Genomic DNA, 20,904 nt, shown 5'->3' on the forward strand with positions numbered 1-20,904 from the left:
AGCATTAATCAAAGATTGCCCATCAGTTAGTATTGCTACTAACCAGCTTAAAAGTGCAAGGATGGGGAGACAATTGCATCTGTATAACATGATGAATTCTTGAGAAGGGACACAGTCCATACATTAACGCTCATAGAGTCATAACTAATAAACTCCAGGTCAAAGTAGGAAAACATTGATAACTAATGCTGGAGACATCTTGTTCAGCAAAATATGCACTCTTGCATTTGAGAAATGAAAATGAATCATTCAAGCTGTAGTGATTGGAACCAGATGGACCTCACTGACTATGTGACCTTGGTCAATCAGGAAAGCCTTGGGTGGCTACAGCCAGTGTACTGTGCAGTAATAAATAAAGGGTGACTTGATGACAGGAACTGGCCTCAGTTTGTTATTTCAGTGGCCTCAGTGTGGTTATTTCGCATAGAGGACTTGTACACAAAGTTGGCAGAGGAGGAGGAGGACTGTCCTTTATGAAGCTGCATGTGAGCCATGCCTAGCTGCAATTGCAGCTAAGTGAGGAGTCCCAGAGGTACCCTCCAATTATTACCCAGAAGGGTTTATATCAATACACAAGGCTGCCATATGAGGTATCATCAGCCTGCACTCTTTTCCAGCTGACTATGGAGAACATTTTATGAGGGCTACCCCAGGTGGCCATTTATCTAGATATCATGCTAACAACAGGGAAGACCAATAAAGAGCACTTGGAGAACTTGGACAATGTTTCTTCCAGATGGGCGTACACCTTAAATGGGGAAAAATGTGTCCCCCTGGTATCCCATGTGACCCACTTAGGTTACCATCAAAAAGACTAGAAGAGAAAGTGAGGGTGATCAAAGGAGCCCTGCACGTCTGAACCAGAGCTTAAGTCTTTCCTTGAGTTAGTGAACCATTATGGAAAATTCACATGTAACCTAGCCTCCATCTTGGCACACTGACACCTGCTACTGAAAAAGGGTGAGCCTTGGAAATAGTCATGTAGCCAAGAAGCAACCTTTAGGGAAGCAAAAAAGCAGTTATTGTCTTGTGTGTTGGCACATTACGATCCCAAGCAATGCCTCCCTGTACAGTATCAAGGGAGTGTTGCTCACCAGTGGCCCAAATGAGAGGAATGCCCAATAGCATACACTTCCAGACTCTGTCTTATGCTGAATGCAAGTATGCCCAGAGAGAGAAGGAAGGTTTAGTAGCCAGCTTTGGTGTAAGGAAATACCTTCAGGCACAAGAATCTGTCATTGTAACAGACCACAAATCCCTGCTAGAGCTACTGAGGGAAGACAAGGAGCTGCTGTCCATAGCTTCCAAAAGAATTCAGCGTTGGGCTGTTATTCTCAGCACATACAAGTTAGAACACCATCCAGGAAGCCAAGTGACTAACGCAGATGTCTTGAGCCGCCTCCTACTGGCAGATACTCCACCCGTGGTGCATACCCTGGAAAAGTCAATTTTAGTTTTAAACTTTCTGGACACCCTTTCAGTCACCACAGACAATATCCAACTGTGGACATAAAGATCCTGTCCTAGCAAAACTGAAACAGCTGGCAGTAATCAGGGAAACAGAAGGGTTTTTGGATCCAGCAAGACCAGACCACTGTAGAGGACGGCACATTACTGTGGTGAGGACTGAGTCTGAGCTGGCTGGCCGCAGCCAGGGTGATTGTCCACAGTAAAGATTGCTGTCAGATACTGGCCGAACTCCACCAGGGCCATCCAGGGGTTTACAAAATGAAGATGCTGGCAAGAAGCTATGTCTGTTGGCTAGGGTTGGATGCCAACATAGCTGCATTGACTGGGCAGTGCCCAGAGTGCTAACAAGGACAAAAGCTGCCACCATCAACACCCTGACTTTTGTCCTTTCATAGGCTCGATGTTCCTGGTCATTGTGGATACCCATTCAAAGTGATTGAACGTGCATAAAGCCATTCAGCAAACTCGGATGATAACTGAGAAGCTGCGAGCATCGTTCGCGATACAAGTACTCCCGAAAATACTAGTCACGGACAATGGGACATCACTTGTCAGCACGGAATTCAAATATTTCCTAAGGTCCAATGGACAGCTCCATATGGTCCATTGTTCAATAGTCTAGCAGAAAGAGCGATTCAAACATTGATGGCAGGCTTAAAGAAGCAGCCTACAGCATCAATTGCTACCAAACTGTTCCAGTTCAATTTGTAGGACTACCTCACTCACACAACACGGATAGCTTCAGCAGAGTTGCTAATGGGATCCAGGTGGAGTCCAGACCTGATGGAGGGCTGGGTGAAATGACACCAGGAATGCTAATGTTGGCCAAATTGTCTCTCTAAGCAAGAGAGAGAATTTAATTCAGGGACAAATTTTAGTGCCAGAACTATGGAAATGATCTCCTATGGGTACAAGGCAGGTTGACAAGTTCAGGTAGGTGATACAGTCCTGAACAAACACGTTGATCACTTGAAAGCTGTAACATCGCAAACAGGGCAAGAGCAAAACATACCTGGACCCTCAGAACAGGAGGCCTGTCAGAAACCGCTTGTGTGTCCTCCTCCATTTAGTATCAAGGTAGCCTCAGTTTCTGAAATGGACACAGCCTTGATACCATTACCACCGGAAGAGGAGGACTAAATTCTCCTGAGATGTTCTGGCCACAAGGGGTGGTGATGGTCCCGTGTACGCCACCCATATCTGATGTGAGTCAGAGGAACTGGACCTGGGGTGAAAACATCGCAACAGAAACAACAAGCAAAAAATGAGGCCAATATCCCAACCTGTTGGGGAGAGGGAAATGTCGTGATTGGAACCGGGTGGTCCTCATTGACAATGAGGTTCTTAATTTGGTATTGTTAAACTGGGCCAATCAGGAAAGCCTTGGCTGACCAATATAACTCAGAGATAGCACTACCGCATAGTGTGGGGGAAAAGAAAGTGAATCTAATATAAAAATATAACACAGAGATGCCTTCCCTTGAATCTAATGTTTAGGATTCAGCGCTCATCACCGTGGCACGGATTCACTTCCCTGTGAGGAGACATATATTTTGGGATTTGAGGTTTGTCCTCATTTTTCTGAAAACTGGTTGAACGGTGGGGTTTGGGGTCTGGTTTTGCTGCTCCTCTCCCTTGTGAATTGCTGTTTCTCTGTATACAACTGTTAGCGTTAATAGTTTTGTAAACCGTATTGTTTAATAAAATTTTAAAAACTCAGAATAGAATCTTTTCGGTTGCGGACAGACTCCGAGCTAGCTGGCCGCAGCCAGTGTAATGTGTACTAGATAATAAAGGTAACTTGGTGATGGGAATCATCATCTGTGTGGTTATTTCACAAGCTAACAATGCTGAAATCAATGCAGCAAAACCATGAACAGAAATCAATCCTGAGTTTGGAAATGCTCTATGATTGCAAACCCCACTACCAAGAATAGCATTAACAGAAAGATATTTCAAATGACCAAACTAGTGACGGCTTTGATTTGTACTAATTATGTTCTTGACATATTCAGAAGGAAGATGCTGGACCTGAAATGTTAATTCTGCTTCTCTCCACAGATGCTTCCAGACCTGCTGAGTTTCTCTAGCAATTTCTGTTTTGTGCTTCAGACCTCCAGCATCCACAGTCCTTTGTTTTATAATAATGTAGTCTGCTTGTCAAAGCTAATTCTCTGGAATAAGTCTCTTCAATAAAGAAATCATCCAAATTGGGAACTACCTGAGACTGAGAAGGTCATATTCAAACAATCTCAACAGCAAATACTTTCTGTTCTAACAAAACTCAATGGCATCTCAAATCGAAGACATACTTTCCTAACAGCCAAAGTGCCAACAGAAGTAATGCAACCTTAAAAAGGTAGGGATAAAGTAGGAGTTAAGGTTACAGCACCAGACATCACAAGAGATCCTTCTACACAATGACTTAAGACATCTTGTCAATGCAGAGAGCAAAGAATCAAGAAGAGGAACATTATCCCAAGAATGAACATAAAATATAGGCATCTTAACCACTGGATCTCAACAGTTTTGCATACATGTTCAGTACTAATTGATTGGTTATTCTGACCTCAACACTTGTCGGTTCAACACTAGTTGAGTTCAGCTCTGCGTGAAGGTTCAACAATGGTTGAGTTCAGCTTTGCATGAAGGTTCAACACTGGTTGAGTTCAGCTATCTTTTCTGAAACAAGAGGAACAAAATAAACAACCTTTTTTTCAAAACAAAAGTACATCTTCAAAAGGGAAATGTAGGGGAAAGTAGTTAAAACATCTTGTTGTTTTACATTATTGAGAAAAAACAGAACTAATTACACTAAAGGGAGGAAAGAAGCCCTGAAGTATATACAGCACAATTCTCAATGGAAATGGAAAACTAAATTTACACAATATAGTGCCAATGTAGCATGGCATACATGTGTATAGCACTGGCTCATTTGCAATGGATTATTTCTGTAACAGCACTATTTTAAATTCTTTCTCAGAAGGCAATCAGATCTTATTCAACTGCAGTCAATCATCAGTGAGAGAATCTCTCTCATTCCAGATTAAAGCAAAAATGTCACAAATTCTAATTCTAGTTAGATTACTTTTCCGATTCTATACATCATGCAAAATAAGCTGTAGTACACTTTTAGGGGTGGACTCCTAGAGCAGCTGTCAGGCAGATTTGAAGTTTTCTGGACAGCTCCTCACCATGACTAACATTACTAAAAGGGCAGAGTGATTGTGACTCTATGTCTGAGCCAGAAGGCCTGGGTTCAGTTCTCACCTGTTCCAGAAGTGTATGATAGCACCTTTGAATAGATTAATTTGACCAGCAAGTGGAATGCTAGAATGTGCTCAAAAACATCACACTTTCTTTTTTAAACAGAATACTCGTTTAAGAGATATCTTGCTTTTGTTTTAACTCTAAAACAAGCACTTTCATTGAAAACATTCTTAGACCATAGTTGCTATCATCGTGCGAACCTTTAGCCATTAAACATTTGTTATGCATTACTCAAGAAATGCAATGCAATCCTAATATTAAAATAGATGTTGTATTCCACTTGGTTCATTTTTTTTTATATCCCCTAGGGATCCATTTTCTAACACATATTAAAGACAGTCCAACGCTAGCAGAGGACAGTTGCAAAATATCAAAGTGCTAAAACTATGATGTTTCTTCTCTGTTCTCATCCTAGTAATTTAAAATCAAATTCTCTTGAAGCTTTACTTAGCTTTCTGAGTTATTAATGTTGCACAATATTTTAAATTGAAGGAACTGACTACCCTAAAATTAAGCAGCTATTCAATGAGATAAGCTATACCAGAGACGTCTCTAAAAATTTGGTCATAGATCAGCCATTATCCCAACAAATAAACCGGGTTGAGATGCCAAATAATCTACTCTTGTTTCAATGCTGGCATCATTTATGTAGAGTTAGCTGATCACAACAGAGAAACATTACTGCTTTTCACAACAATTTCAGGAATTATAAGTTCTTTAGAATTGATTTAGAACTAGATTCTTTAACCTGGTCCCATCCCAAAATAACAAAATGGATGACTGTCTCATTTTAGCTCTCAAGGATCCCAAAAAAAAACATGCTGGTGCTGAATATAAACTCATATTTCAATATACTCCAAATAAAGAAGGTGAAGAACTAAAATACTCCAGAGGACAAAGTTGAGGAAGTGTTAAATCAGCAACTAATCAGTCTAATTCTCATCCAAGAATATTATTTATAAAATGTTACATGGGACAATGGACAGAGAAGTCACAGATTGTGCTTAATTTAGATAAATGCAATGTGTTGCATTTTGCTAACAGAAACCAGGGCAGAACAACAGTTAATCGTAGGGCCCTGGACAGTGTGTTTTAACAGAAGGACCGAGGGATGCAGGTTCATAATTCCTTGAAAGTGGTGTCGCAGGTAGATAGTGTGGTAAATGCAGCATTTGGCACTCTTGCTATCATTGGTCACAGCATTGAGCATAGGAGTTGGGACATCATGTTGCAGCTGTACAAGACAATGGTGAAGCCACTTTTAGAATACTGCGTATAATACGCATTGCCCTACTATAGCAGGGATATCGTTAAACTAGAAAGGGCTAAACAGAAAAAGCTACAAGGGCATTATTGACACTGAAGGCTATGAGTTGGGAGGAGAGGCCAGGATAGGCTGGGCCTCTTTTCCCCCCAGAGCATCAGAGCCTGAGGGGCATAAGTGAATAGCCAAGGTCTTTTTCGCAAGGGTAGGGGGTCCAAAATTAGAGGGCACAGGTTTAGGATGAAAGGGAAAAAGTTTAAAAGGGACCTGAGGAACAACTTATTCACAGAGTAGTGCATGCATCGAATGAGCTGCCAGAGGAAGTGATTGAGGAGGGCACTATCACAACATTTAAAAGACATTTGAACAGGTACATGAACACTTCAGTTTAGGATACCTGGTCGGCATGGATGAGTTGGAATGAAGGGTCTGTTGTGTGCTGCATGACTCTATGGATAATTAATTTGATCTGCAATACTGACCTCTAATACCCCTCTTGATCTTCATCTTGCTAAATAAAACTTAACGTGAATGACTACAATGCTGCATTAAAGCATGAGGCAACACCACTCTACAAAATGAGGTTTGATTCCAAATTTTTAGCCATGGCCATGTGAGAAATAGAGAGTCAATAACAACAGCTTCTACATTAGGTACAACTAATAGTTTACTCATATTTGGTTTATAGATCCACGTTCCAACTCACTATTCTTGCATATTATCCTTAATTTATTAAGGAACATAAGAATGTAAGGTCAAAAAGTTGAAACTCCCAAGATAACAGATCCAGATATGGCAGCCCAAACTTGGTACAATTGCAAGCATTTGAACAATAAAAGCCAACATGTGAAACATATGCACGCTGTTGAGAATCTATTTATTGCCAGGAACTATAATTGCAGAGGTGTAAATAAAATTATAACCATGAAAGCTAAACATTTCCAGAACACAGCCAACAGGACTTTACTGCCCGCATTATCAAACTTATTTAAGTATTTGCTCACATAACAAATCATCATAACCCTATGTGTTTATTTGAAGACCCTGGACTAAATCTCCTCAGTCAAATTTCAAATTAAATACAATTGCTTCTGGTCAGAGGCTGCTCAATAACAATGATGATGATCTCCACTAATCAACCTTGATAATACTTGTCCCTGCACAAACCCTTTTTTTTGGTTCATCAACATGTTAATCACAGAACATACTAGCATCAAAAAGGAACAGACTGAATTGTACTTTTTAAAAAAAGTGCTTAGGTTTTAATCAGTGGAAAAACTTTACTGTGCTTTTATCTTTTTTTAATGTTTAATATTCATAATATACCATCTCAACTGTGTATTTCTTTGCAGAAAATCCACCAAACTATTTTGCCCCTCTCTCTTTTTGGTGATGGATCAATTACTGCAAAACATATGAATTAAGAACAAGAACAAGCCATTAAACCCGTTGAACTGCTCCACTATTCAATAAGATCGTGGCTGATCAAATTATATCTTATTAGTAATCTTTCACCCTTGCTTATCAAACTTTTATCTATCTCTGATAATATTAAGTTAAAAATCACACAACACCAGGTTATAGTCCAACAGGTTTAATTGGAAGCACACTAGCTTTCAGAGCGCCGCTCCTTCATCAGGCGATTGTGAACTATCACCTGATGAAGGGGTGTCGCTCTGAAAGCTAGTGTGCTTCCAATTAAACCTGTTGGACTATAACCTGGTGTTGTGTGATTTTTAACTTTGTACACCCCAGTCCAACACCTGCATCTCCAAATCATAATAATATTAAGACTGTTTCTACCACCTACAGAGGTAAAGTTCCAAAAACCCTCAAAGAAAATTAAATTCTCATTTGCCTTAAAATGAAGACAAACTATTTCCATTGGAGATTTGAGCATAATCTAAAATTTAGAGCTAGATTATTCAGGAGAGATGTTACAAAGTAGTTCGCCAGAAAAAGTGGTAGACATCTGGAATTCTCTCCTACAAATGTCAGATGATGCTAGATCAGTTGTTAATTTTAAATCTGGAAAAATAAATTTTTATTAAGCAAAGATATTAAGGAATATGCCTTGCACTGACATCAGATAGCGCCAGTAAATCAAATGCCGTGTCGATTGACACCTCACACAGAAATCTATGCATTGCTTAATTTCACACACATGCCTTTAAATGATTTGGCTCTACATGGTACAGCTGTGAACAGATTGGTACACGACAAGTGACACCAATTATCAGCAAACACTAGTTTGGAATAATTGCAGGAATCAAACAAAAACAGGCTTTGATATAAGCTGCAACTAAGGCTTAAGGTCTATCCATCTTTAACTCTTTTCACTGCAAAGGGGGGGGTTGCCAAGAGTCTGGCCAGTGAACTATTCCATTTCTCAGGGTGGTGAGACTCTTGCACTCTTTATTTGAATGCACTCTTTATTTGAATGCATGAAACATTCCCAACAAAAACAGATGAATAAATAGCACAGAATATCACAGTGATAAGATACTGACTATCCATTTGCAAATTCCATTCATCTGATTTTAATATCTGGAAGCTCAGACCTCCATGGACTAAAATGGATTTAAAGATAAAAAGTGGCCTCAACAATCAAGCTGACTGTACAGATCAGTTTGTGAAACTACACAGAATGAATAAAATTGCCTAAACTGAAATTAACATTTTTGAATCAAAAAACAATATAAACTAGCCAGGTGTGAAGAAACCCTGATCTGCTACTATTATTTATAACTGTTTGATAAGCTTTACATATTGGAGACAAAAAAAATACACAATTATGAAATTTGGAACAAAAGAACTCAGATATTGAAATAACCAAACCAACTGTATTTCAAGGAGCCACTTTTGGCAGAGTAAGGACGTCGATTTGAAGCTAAATGAACTGAAGAATGCAGCCACTTCTGCTCATCAGGTGGAAAAACAGAATTAATTGTAAAGAAACAACAGAATAGAGAGAGCTCAAAGAACAACTGAAATATTTCTGACTGTTGAAAACAGAAGACCTCAATGAAACAACAGTGTCGCAGATTAAAACAATTTCTAAGGATTTTAAACCGTATCCTCCTGATCACTTACGTTTGAACTAGGGCTTAAATCGGCTTCTTTTTTTAAACACCCTTAGTTGCCTACACACATTAAATGCTTTTTAGCACACAGCTATACCACTTTTCAATTAAAACGCAGTACTAACTCAAATTAAGCAAACAATTTCAAGACTTTGTCAAGTGAAAGATAGAGATAGGTTACTTTCTAACCCCAAGAAAAGTGATAACACACTATATAAAGATACATAACCAATACAGGAATACACTTTAAAGCAAAATAAATTAATTAAAACTTCAAACTTCTTTTAGTCCTGTGAGAAGTTTTAACCTGAGAGCACGGTTATTTAATCATCACCAGGAGCAAAATTCATAGGCACAACTGAGTTCAGAATGGGTGGATTTTTCTCAGTTGTGCTTTAATCAACAGATCACCTCCAAAGGCAGCAGCGAGATGGACTGTTTCCATGCTGCATATCTCTATGACTCAGTAAATGAGACAGCAAGAACACAAGAGACAGTGAGAAGAATGGAGGGCAGAGAAAGAGAAAAGGAAAAGAAAACAGAGAGATGTTGTGCAAGGTACTACCTGGAATTGTGGTGAAGGCAGGTTCAATTGAGGCATTCAAGAGCACACTGTTTAAGCAGTTTTGCAATGTGCAGGGTTCCAAAGAAAAAGGCATGAATTTGGCACAAGGTGAAAATGCTCAGCCAGTAAAGTTACCAAATGCCCTCTTTCTGCACCTCGACAATTCTGCGATTCTGAGAGGCAGTTTACAGGAAGCCACAGATAAATAGAATAAGGAAAGCAGAGAGAAAAAGAGAGAAAAGGTAGGGATAGAGAGCAAAAGAAAGGTTGGATAAGAGAAAGGGAAGGAACACAAAAGGAAAGAAATATAGCTACTGAAATACAGTTCTTTTCCATATTCCCAAGTCAAACATCATTTTCATTCCAAGATGGATAAACTTTGATGTCCAATATATACAATTTTTCATACAAGAGTAAAATAAAAGTATGAATTTCCTAATTCCTAACTGAGGTGACTGTTTTCAATGTCTAGATAAAATCATTTGGTTCAGTTCAGACAATTTTGTTCACTCCACATTGGAATCTTGAATTTGTCAATCAATGGTCAGATGATTGCTGCAGCCAGTTTTAGATCCATTTACCTTCCTCGTTAAAACCATTGTGGATCAGCACACTAAAATCAGATGATCAAAGTTGAAATTGATAGTTCATATTAAAGCACTATGGTGATAACATGCAAGTGACAATACGTCTTCATAAGTTTCTCAGGGTTAGATAATTATAAAATTGCACTTTCAAGAAAATCTTGTAATTGGCTCCCAGTTAGCCGCATCTTAATTGGAATGGTATAGCTTTATGCTAAAAAGAACACAAATCCTTGTTGTGGCCAACCAAAATGACTGACCAGAGGAAAGCTGATTCACCTTTCCTCATTTGATGGTAACAGAAATTTAATCTAATTGTCATTACTGAGACATAGGTACAGCTTGACCAAGGTAAGAATTTAAATATTCCTGGAGGAAAAATTTAAAAGGAGAGCAAAAGCTCTGATAATGAAGAATGGGATAAAAGCAAAGATAAAGGATTTTAACTCTGAAAATCAAGTTGTAGAACAAATACCTGTCATGATAAGAAACATTGTGTAGAAAATAATTCCAAGAGTCATTTATAAGCCCAGTTTCAGTAAAACAAAATCAGAGAAAGGAAAGGTACATGTAATCAGGGAAAGGGAGCAATCACAGACTGAGCAAACCAAATTTACAGTAAAAATGCAAGGACGAGTTTGTGGAATACATTAAGGATAATTTTCTGCATTAAATAGTCAAGGAACAAGCTATTTTCACTCAAGTATTTTGAAATGAGACAGGGTCAATTAATTACTTTGTTAAAGAAAAGTCTCAGAAAAAGAGTAACGACATGATAGAATAGCTTCAGAATGACTGTGTGAAGGCCAAAGCTGGGATCTTAAACCTAACAAATAAAAACAGTACATAGCTCAGACGGCTGCACTGGGTGAGGGAGACGGTGAAATTAAAATGGTACAAAAGCAAATGTTAAATGTTTAAAAAATATAGAATTTGTCATAAATTTAATAAAATTAAACAAATGTAGTAAATACTTTCTTTTCAGAAATAAAACAAATTTCATAAGAGAAGCAATCAAACAATGGTTAATAAGGAGTCAAAGATAATATTAAGACTCAAGGAATGGTTTCTAATGTTGCTACAAGTAGTAAATCCAAGGACTGGAAGGATTATAGAATTCAAAAGGATTACCAAGAGAAAGTAAAATGAGCATATCCTAGCGAGACAAAACAGATTGCAAAGGTTCTTGTAAATACATAAAAGCAAGAGATTAGCTAAAGCAAATTTGGCATACTGGAAATAGAGGCATGTCACCAAGTAGAAATAAAAATTCTCAAATAGAGGGGAGCACAAGCTACCGAGAAGGAAGTTAAAGCAATGTTTAGTAGAGAAAATACTCAAAAAATAGGAGATAGAAGACTAACAAGTCATATGAGCATACACCACAGGATTTGAAAACGAGCTGCTTCAGACATAGCAGGTGCATGAGTTTTGGGCATCTAAAATTCTTGAGAATATGCTAGCCTGCATAGATTTGAAACTAGCTCGCATAACTTGCTGCTCAAGAAAGAAGGGACAGAGAAAACTGGAAGCAGTAGACCAGTTAGACTGACATCAGTAGGGAAAACATTGGACTATCTAATCAGGGATGCAGTGATAAGACCCTAAGAAAATTGTACGGTTGGGCAGAAACAACACAGATTTATTAAAGGGGAACAGGGTGGATAGAATTCACGTTTTTGAAGTCTCAAAACAACAGTTCAAAAAGGGAGCACATAACAGGTTGTTGTGCATTTTTAGATCAGGGTCTGCAGTTTGGCTAACAGACAGAAAACAAAGTTGGAGCATACAGGTTACATTCAGCTTAATAAGCTGTAATTCATGAGATACACATCTGGATTCCTTTATCCGAAAACCTTGGGGTGTAACATTCAGTATATAAAACATTCCAGATGCAACCTAATGCTGAGTAGTGTGACGTTATCAAGGTTAGTAGAAAAAATAGAAAAGTAGAATACTATTTTTAAGTTGAGACTAAAATAATTTGGAATTCAGAAGGACCTAGATGATTCTTTTACATAAGTGACAGGAAATTAATACACAAACAAAGCAAAAAAGTAAGACAGCAAACAGCATGTTAGCTTTACAATAGTGATTGGAAGACAAGGATAAAGAAAGATAATTACATACAGTTTTGGTGAAATAATAACTAGAGTACTATCGTCACCAGCAATCACTCATTAACGAGTATGATCTTTGACCAAGGAAATTCATAAAGATCATGGATTCTGTGGATTCTCATAGGGCTGATGTACCAGATCCTATAGCCACATGTCTGACCATAAACTTGGCAGTGTTTCTGTGAAGTGGAGGTGATCCTTGGCCTTGAGATCTTTGGAATTTCTCTCTCTGGTTCCTCTTCCGTACTGACTCTTGCAGACGGATGTTCTCAAAGAATTGTGGACATTTATAAAGGAGTTCATCCAAATCAGTTTCTTCTGAACCAGGGTCTCCCACGCGCTGACATGTGTGTTGCATTTCTTGAGAGAAACCTTTAATCAATCTTAGAACTGCTTTCTTTGTCCTCTCCTTTGAGTGCCTTCCTCGAGCTGAGCAAAGGGGATTGCTTCAGCAGTCAAAATACAGGCATCCTAAGCATATGGTGTTGATTTCTGATTATCATGGCCTCAACACTGGTGCTATTAGCTTCTTCAAGGACCCTGACATTAATATTCCTGTCTTCCTAACTGACGCAGAGAATCTCTCTCAAACATCATTAATAGTAATTCGCAATGATCGTGAGGTAGAGACGCTATATAGTCCAAGTTTCAGAACAAGTACAAGAGATAGAAGGTTGACTGCCTTTATATACAAGCATCTTAGTAACAGCACAGATGTCAAAGAGACATACAGCACAGAAACAGAACCTTTGGTCCAACCCATCCATGCTGACCGTATATTCTACATTAATCCAATCCCATTTGCCAGCATTCGGCCCATATTTTTCCAAAGCTTTCCTATTCATCTACCCATTCAGATGGCTATTAAATGTTGTAATTGTACCACCTCCATCACTTCCTCTGGCAGTTCATTCCATACACACACCACCCACTGCATGAAAAAGATGCCCCTTATGTCACTTTTATATCTTTCCCCTCTCACCTTAAAACTACACCCTCCGGTTTTGGACTCCCCTATCCTGGGGAAAAGATCTTGACTATTCACCCTATCAATGCCCCTCATGATTTTATAAACTTCCATAAAAGTAACCCCTTATTCTCTGACGCTCCAGGGAAAACAGCCCCAGCCTGTTTAGCCTCTCCCATAGCTCAAACTCTTCAGCCCTGGCAACATCCTTGTAAATCTTTTCTGAACCCTTTCAGGTTTTACAACCTGCATTCCAAGTTCTTTTTTGTTAGGCAATATGTCCCAGGATCTGAGCATTAAGTGTAGAAGTCCTGCCCTGATTTTCCCTTCCAAAATGAAGCACCTCATGTTTATCTAATTAAACTCCATCTGCCACTATTCAACCCATTTGCCCATCTGATCAATGTCCCATTGTACACTCAAATAACCTTACACATTGTCCACTACACTAATAACCATACTAACTAACTTACTAACCATACCTCCAATGATCACATCCAAATCATTTATAATAGACAAAAAGCAGTGGACTCAACAACGATCCTTGCAGCACATCATTGGTCACAGGCCTCCAGTCTGGAAAAACAACCCTCCTCAAACACTCTGATTCAAAGGTAAAAGGCAATTTTGCAACCAAATGGCTAGTTCTCCCTGTATTCCATGTGATCTAACCTTGCTAGCCAGTCTATCATGCAGAACCTTGTCAAAGGCCTTACTGAAGTCCATGTAGACAATGTCCACGGCCATGCCTTCAATGTTTTTCTCCTTCTTATCGGAAAGATGTTGTGAAGCTTAAAAGGGTTCAGAAACAATTTACAAGGATGTTGCAAGAGTTGAAGGATTTGAGCTATAGGGAGAGGCTGAACAGGCTAAGGCTGTTTTCCCTGGAGCGTCAGAGGCTGAGGGGTGACCTTATAGAGATTTACAAAATCATGAGGGGCATGGATAGGATAAATAAACTGAGTCTTTTCCCTGGGGTCGGGGAGTCGAGAACTAGAGAGCATAGGTTTAGGGTGAGAGGGGAAAGATAGAAAAGAGATCTAAGGGGCAATGTTTTCACACTGAGTGTGGTACGTGCATGGAATGAGCTGCCAGAGGAAGTGGTGGAGGCTGGTACAATTTCAACATTTAAAAGGCATTTGGTTGGGTATATGAATAGGAAGCGTTTGGAGGGCTGGGTGCTGGCAGGTGGCAGGTGGGACTAAATTGGGTTGGGATATCTGGGTTGGCATGGACAGGTTGGACTGAACGGTCTGTTTCCATGCTGTACATCTCTATGACTCTATAACTCAATCAAATTAGCGAGATATGACTTCCCACACACAAAGTCATGTGAACTATCCCTAATCAGTCCATGCCTTTCCAAATACATGTACATCCAGTCCCTCAGAACCTCCTTCTACAACTTACACACCACGAACGTTGGGGTCACTGGTCTATAGTTCCCTGGCTTTTCCTTTCCACGTTTCTTAAATAATCATGATCAAAGACTTTGACAAGACCTCGAAATGCCCTTAGGCCTCTGAAGGTGGCCCTTACACATTGAATGAGACATTGGACATTTGCAATGTCAGCCTTAGATGAGATGTATTTTTCCAGGCTAGGAAAATATTCCATGTTTGGGAGGATTTCTCTACTGATCTTAATGGAGGGATGGATTAGAATTTGACCTGGGATGGGATGGAATAGAACAGATTGGTAAAAAGCAGTCTTGAAGTTAAGGCTAGGACCAGTTCTTCAATACGATTCCAAAAGCACGAAGCAAGGCAGAGATGACATTGTCTTCCAGATAGTGAAATTCTACAACTGAGGTTAGTATGGCTATTCTCTTGATTTGAACTGTTTGAATTTGGAGAAAAGGGTGGGGCCAGCCAACGACACTTTGGTGCTCAAACTCTAACAATTGTCATATTATTGTCAGTTACAATCATCACCAAGTTCTTCTTGTGGAGGAGATGGAGGACATTGATGACAAGGCTGTTGACAAGGTCTTCCACAGCACTTTCCAATTTACTGAGTCAAAGTCTTGGTCAGATCAGTGAAGACCACGTAGACTTGTTGGTGGTGTTTCTGACATTCCTCTTGGAATTCATGTCCATTCTCTTGAATGTCCATTGTTTCACAGTTTACTCCAAAGATACACTGGCTTTCAAGATGGATTTCCTCAGGCAATGAGAGAAAGTGCCTAAGCCAGGTGACAGGAGAGTAGGGAAATTCCTTGGTAGTTCCCAGTCTTCTCTGTCTTATTTCTTGAAGACGGTGGTACAGACAGCACCCCAGTGATCAGAGATTCTTTGTCCCAGATTTTCAGGAATAGTTGATGAAAAGTAAGCTCTGTTACCCAAAGTTTGAAAATCTCTGCTGGAATCCCATTTGCTCTTGCAGCTTTTCCATTCTTCACGTGCAACTCTGCCACATTAGGTAGGAATTAAAGATCATCTTTGATGGGGAGTTTGTGGACCAGTGGGGGGGGGGGGGGGGGGGGGGGGGGGGGGTTTCTTTAAACACACCCTCAATGATTGTACCACTGTTTAAGAGATTCTTTGAAGTACTCACTCCATTAGAAGCTGACGTTTTCTTTGTCTCTCAAAAGGTGTTCCCCATCCTTACTCCGCACCAATTTGAGGCCAAAGATGCTGGGTCAGTAAATTCGCTTGGTCGCACTGAAGAAACCCTGGGTATTGTGCTCGTCAGCAGCTCCATAGCTTGCTCAATCTATTATCAGTTCTCGATTTCACTTATTCTTCTTTATAACTGCCTTTGCTGTTTGAGTTCTCCTCTTTGCCTCGCTGGCAATGCTGTTTTGTCAGACATGGAGAGCTTTCTTCTTCTTAATGAGGTCTTGGATGATGTGGTCATTCTCAGTTAAACATCATACAAGACCAGGTTATAGTCCAACAGGTTTATTTGGAAGCACTAGCTTTCGGAGCGCTGCTCCTTCATCAGGTGGTTGATGTAGCAATGCTCCGAAAGCTAGTGCTTCCGAATAAACTTGTCAGACTATAACCTGGTGTTGAATGATTTTTAACTTTGTCCACCCTAGTCCAACACCGGCTCCTCAATAACTTGGTTATTTCTCATCAAACCAGTCTTAGTGTTTCCTGACCTTGTAGTCAAAAGTTTTTACATAACATGGGAGAATAGCTCCCTTCAGCTTCTTCCAGATTTTCTCAACTCCATTAAAATTAAGTCTTTGGAGATGTTGGTGAAGAAACTGTTTAAAGTTTGTTAATCTGCTTGGCTTTTAAAGCTACTCAACATTTCGTTTTTTTGTGAACTGTTTCTTCATCCTTAGCTGCTTCTGCTGACATTATTGATAGAGGAGCAGATGAGCCAGTGATCTCTCCAGCAGTGTCTGCACTGATAACAAGGACATCCGTTTGATCTTCGGATGAGATGGTTGATCGTGTGCCAGTGCTTGATCGTGGATACCTCCAAAAAATCCTGAACCTGTCTTTTTGATGGAACAATGCACTGATGACATACCACTTAGGTTCCACACATTTGATGAGTGGGACGATCCGGTTGGTGTTCTAATTTCCAACTCCTTCTTTTCCAAAGTTGGGGGTCCTTTCTAACCCTGGTATTAGAAGTTCCCAAGGATAATAATTCCTCAGGGATACTGGTGAGTAGAATCTTTCTTTGAACACATCTATGCATCAAGAGTTGGAGCATTTAACAGCTTATCTTTGGCAAGTTGTAGACAAAGTCACAAGGCAATCATTAATGCCAACAGGAAGATCAGAGTCAGTGAATGAATTTAGTCTTGGCATAACTAATTCCACGCATCTTTGGTTGATCCTCAGGTTTTCCACTCCATAAGAAGGTGTAACCACTTCAGCTGCTTTACACCCGCTCTTCAAAATCTCCTGCAGGATTTGTATATTTCAGGTTCAAAGATTGTATTCAACTTTGGTTTTCAGACCATAGGTCATCAACCATGCTGGATGTGATTTTCCAGCCAGGTTGGTAATGCAACAGACTATATTTAAGGTATCTTTTCTAGTTCCTTCCCCAGGGAAGGTGAGCAGAGCAGATCCTGAAAAGGGCAATTTAATTGTGAATAAAGCTGGCAAAATGCTCTCCTGTTTCAATTCCAAGTGCAAAACGACTGAATCAAACTCTACTGTCTACACGCCAGCTTGAAATTAGGGACTTCCAGATCTCTCAATCCTGTCCCCATCATCTCTCTCCACAGGGCTTGTGTTGTGAACATATGAGAAAGTGTATAAGATAGGGCAAGAGTTATGTTGACTTTTGTGAAACAAGAGGTTAAGCTGAGAATGACTCTGATCAGATAAGAGCTTGCAGTTAACAATGGGGTGCTGGAAGCAAGGGATTTGGGTTAACAAGGTGGAAAAGCATTCATTATGTAGAGCCATTTAACAATATTGGAAGCATTCAGTATGTAAGGTCAGTGTAACAAGGTGAAAAATATTCATTATGTGAAGCCAGTTAAGGTTAAGAACATTCATTGTGTAACACCAGATGGCTTAATCTTTACTATTGACACTCGCTGATTATAACAGTCACCCAATCAATATGTATGTTGGCTTATCTGGATGCTCCTCTCTGTAAAATTATAATTCATTAAGAAACTGCTGTTCCATACAAGACCGAGAACTCATGTCTCTGTGCACACGGGTGATCGTTCTCTCTCCCTCCTGGGCCCAGTATAAAGATGAAGGAGGTAAAACTATACTATGTCTCTGAACATTTTGCTTTGACTAAGGGGGGGGGGGCGGGAAATCAGGACGACACATGGGGGACTGAATTCCTTCTAGAGAGACACCTTCTGCAGGACATCTTTTAACTGCGAATGTTTTTGCACATCAGCAGACACATGGTCTATGACAGAATGTGGATCCAATTCCAGAGGCAAGGAAACCTCAACAATTGGGACTGCTGTAGCCTTCATCCGCCATTGATTGCATGTGAATATCTTCAGCTTGGATCGCTGTTGAAGAATTGTTCTAGTTTACATTTGTCTGGTTCCTCCCTTCTTATGTAACATCATGGGAAGCCCTGCCCAGGAGCTGAAATGCTTGACAGTATCACTCTCAGGATCAACAAAACTGTCAAGCCCCTACACCATTTTCAAGTGGCAATCCACGGAAAGGAATACCATGTACAGTTTATGTCCCTTATATCCAAAATAATATTTCAAAAATATTATTTCATGGAATGTGAATGGTACTGACACAGCCAGCATTTATTACTTATACTTAACTATCCTAGAGAATCTGGAACAACCCAACTTTCCTGAACAGCCCAATCTACCTCATGTGGGTCCACCAGACTATGGTGTGCAATGGTCAATTTCAAAGTTGGTGGCAACACAAATCTTGAGAATTGTAAGCTGCCACAGGGCAACGTAGAATTTTAAAAAGACATTGACACATTGGTTTAGACAGATAGATGGAAGATGAAGGGCATGCAGGTGCAGAGATACTTGGGCATAGATACACGTAAGTTAAAGGTAGCAGGACAAATATAGTGTTAATAAAATATACAGCATTCTTGGTTTCTCAAATAGGACGAATAAAGAACAGAGCTATGGTAAACTTTATAGAAGGCAGTGGTTAAACCTCAGTTGAAATACTGCATATAGTACTGGGAATCATACTATAAGAATGATATGAACGCATTGGAGAGATCACAAAGTAAGTTTCCAAGAATGGTTGCAGGAATCTAAAAAGATGGGAGAAGTTGGGACAATTTTCCTTGGAGAGGAGACATGACAGAAGGTTTCAAAATTATGAAGGGTTTAGCCAGAGTGGATACAGAAAAAACTGATTATAAATGGGTCAGAATCAAAAAGGGCATAGTTTTACGGTATTTTGCATTAAAAGCAAATGCAGGACAGAAAAAAAAACTTATTTTGTAACGTAGATACAATCTGGAATACAATGTCTGGAAATGCAGTGGGGACAGTTTCAACTGAGTAATTCAAGAGAGCCTTAGGTGATTTTTTTAACAGAAATAACATGTTTGAGAAAAGGCATCAAGTTAAAATACTTGAGAGTTAATGCAGACCCAATAGACCAAATGGCATTCTTCTGTGCTGCAACAATCCTGTACTTCACCAAAGTTAATTTTTAGGAAGGAAGCTCCAGAATTTTGACACAACATTGAAAAAACAACATAGTGCCAAGTCAGGACAGTGCACAACTTAGAGGAACTTTCAGATGGAGATGTTCTTATGCATCTGTTACGTTTATCCTTCGAGGTGTCTAGGTCATGGATTTAGAAGATGCCTTCAAAGGAGTCTTTGGAAATTGCTGCAGTGCATCTTGTCGATGGCAGACATTGCTCCCATTGTGCATCGGTGAAGAAAGTGAATGTTTATGTAGTTGACAGGATGCCAGCCATGCACCAAAGCTGTTTTGCCGATCGATTGATCCCAGAGATGAAAGGAATGCCTTAGGAGTGGATTAGTTTATGCACCATAGAGTTTAAAAGCATCAAATAGTTTCAATGAAACACAGTTCATGGACTTGATAGGGTCAATGCTCAGATGTCATTTCACAGAGTTTGAGAATCTCGAATTAGTGAGTCAAAATAGCAGATTACCCATATTGAACAAAATCAAGGAGGCATTTCACCACTCAAAAGAGTTGCACATCTTTATAATTCTCTACCCCAGGGGACGCACAGATGCTTTAGTCATTTGAGCACGTTTAAGTTAGAGGTCAACAGGTTTTTTTCATCCTACAGGAATTTAAGAGATATAGTGAAGGCTGAGTTCAGGGTAGATCAACCACAATCTCATTAAATGGCCGGCTAACACTTAATTCTCATCTTTTTAGTCTTGATTAATTCTTTCTGAGATGTGATGCCCAGACTAGTTGCACCTAAACACAGGCTAACCAGGATGGAGTGTCAATGAAGCTTCAAACCATCTTGAGAGTATTCCAGCATTTCTGCAGCCTTTTTCAATGATTTTTGTGCCTCTATAGATGTGGATTGTTTTTTATTCATTTATAATAGATCAGTGTCCAGTCAGACTATAATTAATGAGAAAATGATATCCATCAAGGTGACCTTTTATAAGATAAGGTAAAAAGTATTTGTCTTAATATAGACGATAGCATAGATTAATCAAGGGTCAAAGAAAATGCATCCCAAGTTTCTTTATAGGTGTTTGTTTCTTTCAGCACTTAGATACAATTCTAAACGCACCTAATATTGCCACAAATAATGCAAATGGAGAATTAAATCAAAACAACATTCTAAAAGATAAAGTATGTGGAATCCATGAAAGGTGAAGATTGTTTTTTTCTAAAAGGGGTAACAACTAGATATGTAATGCTACATCTGTGCGCATCTGCATACCATTTATTCCATCATTGTTTCCAGGAGTTGAACCATGAACCTCTAGTGGACTGGTCCACACACTACAATGGATTACCATTGTCCTAATGCAATGCCAATATAGGGAAGGCAGATGAGTTTACAGCCTGAATCTGTACATGGGACTATGATGTTTTGGCCATTACAAAGACTTGGTTAAGAGTGGAATGGAACTGGCTGCTCAACATTCCAGCGATTTGATGTTTTAGACAAGATAGAGAGGAAGGG

General features: G+C 39.5%; 1 protein-coding gene across 6 annotated transcripts in view; it reads right to left on the reverse strand.

Annotated features, from left to right (window-relative positions):
- phf3 (PHD finger protein 3) overlaps positions 1–20,904 on the reverse strand; it is a 161,685-nt gene that overhangs the window by 130,439 nt on the left and 10,342 nt on the right. For 2 of the 6 annotated variants that reach the window (XM_072558284.1, XM_072558254.1), the window contains exon 2: positions 4,040–4,152. The exons of the other annotated variants lie outside the window; for them this stretch is intronic. The gene's annotated coding sequence lies outside the window, so the exon portion shown is untranslated. The remainder of the gene's footprint in view (positions 1–4,039; positions 4,153–20,904) is intronic. 6 annotated transcript variants of the gene reach the window in all.

The sequence above is a fragment of the Chiloscyllium punctatum genome, chromosome 3, assembly GCF_047496795.1.
Source record: "Chiloscyllium punctatum isolate Juve2018m chromosome 3, sChiPun1.3, whole genome shotgun sequence".
Taxonomy (NCBI): domain Eukaryota; kingdom Metazoa; phylum Chordata; class Chondrichthyes; order Orectolobiformes; family Hemiscylliidae; genus Chiloscyllium; species Chiloscyllium punctatum.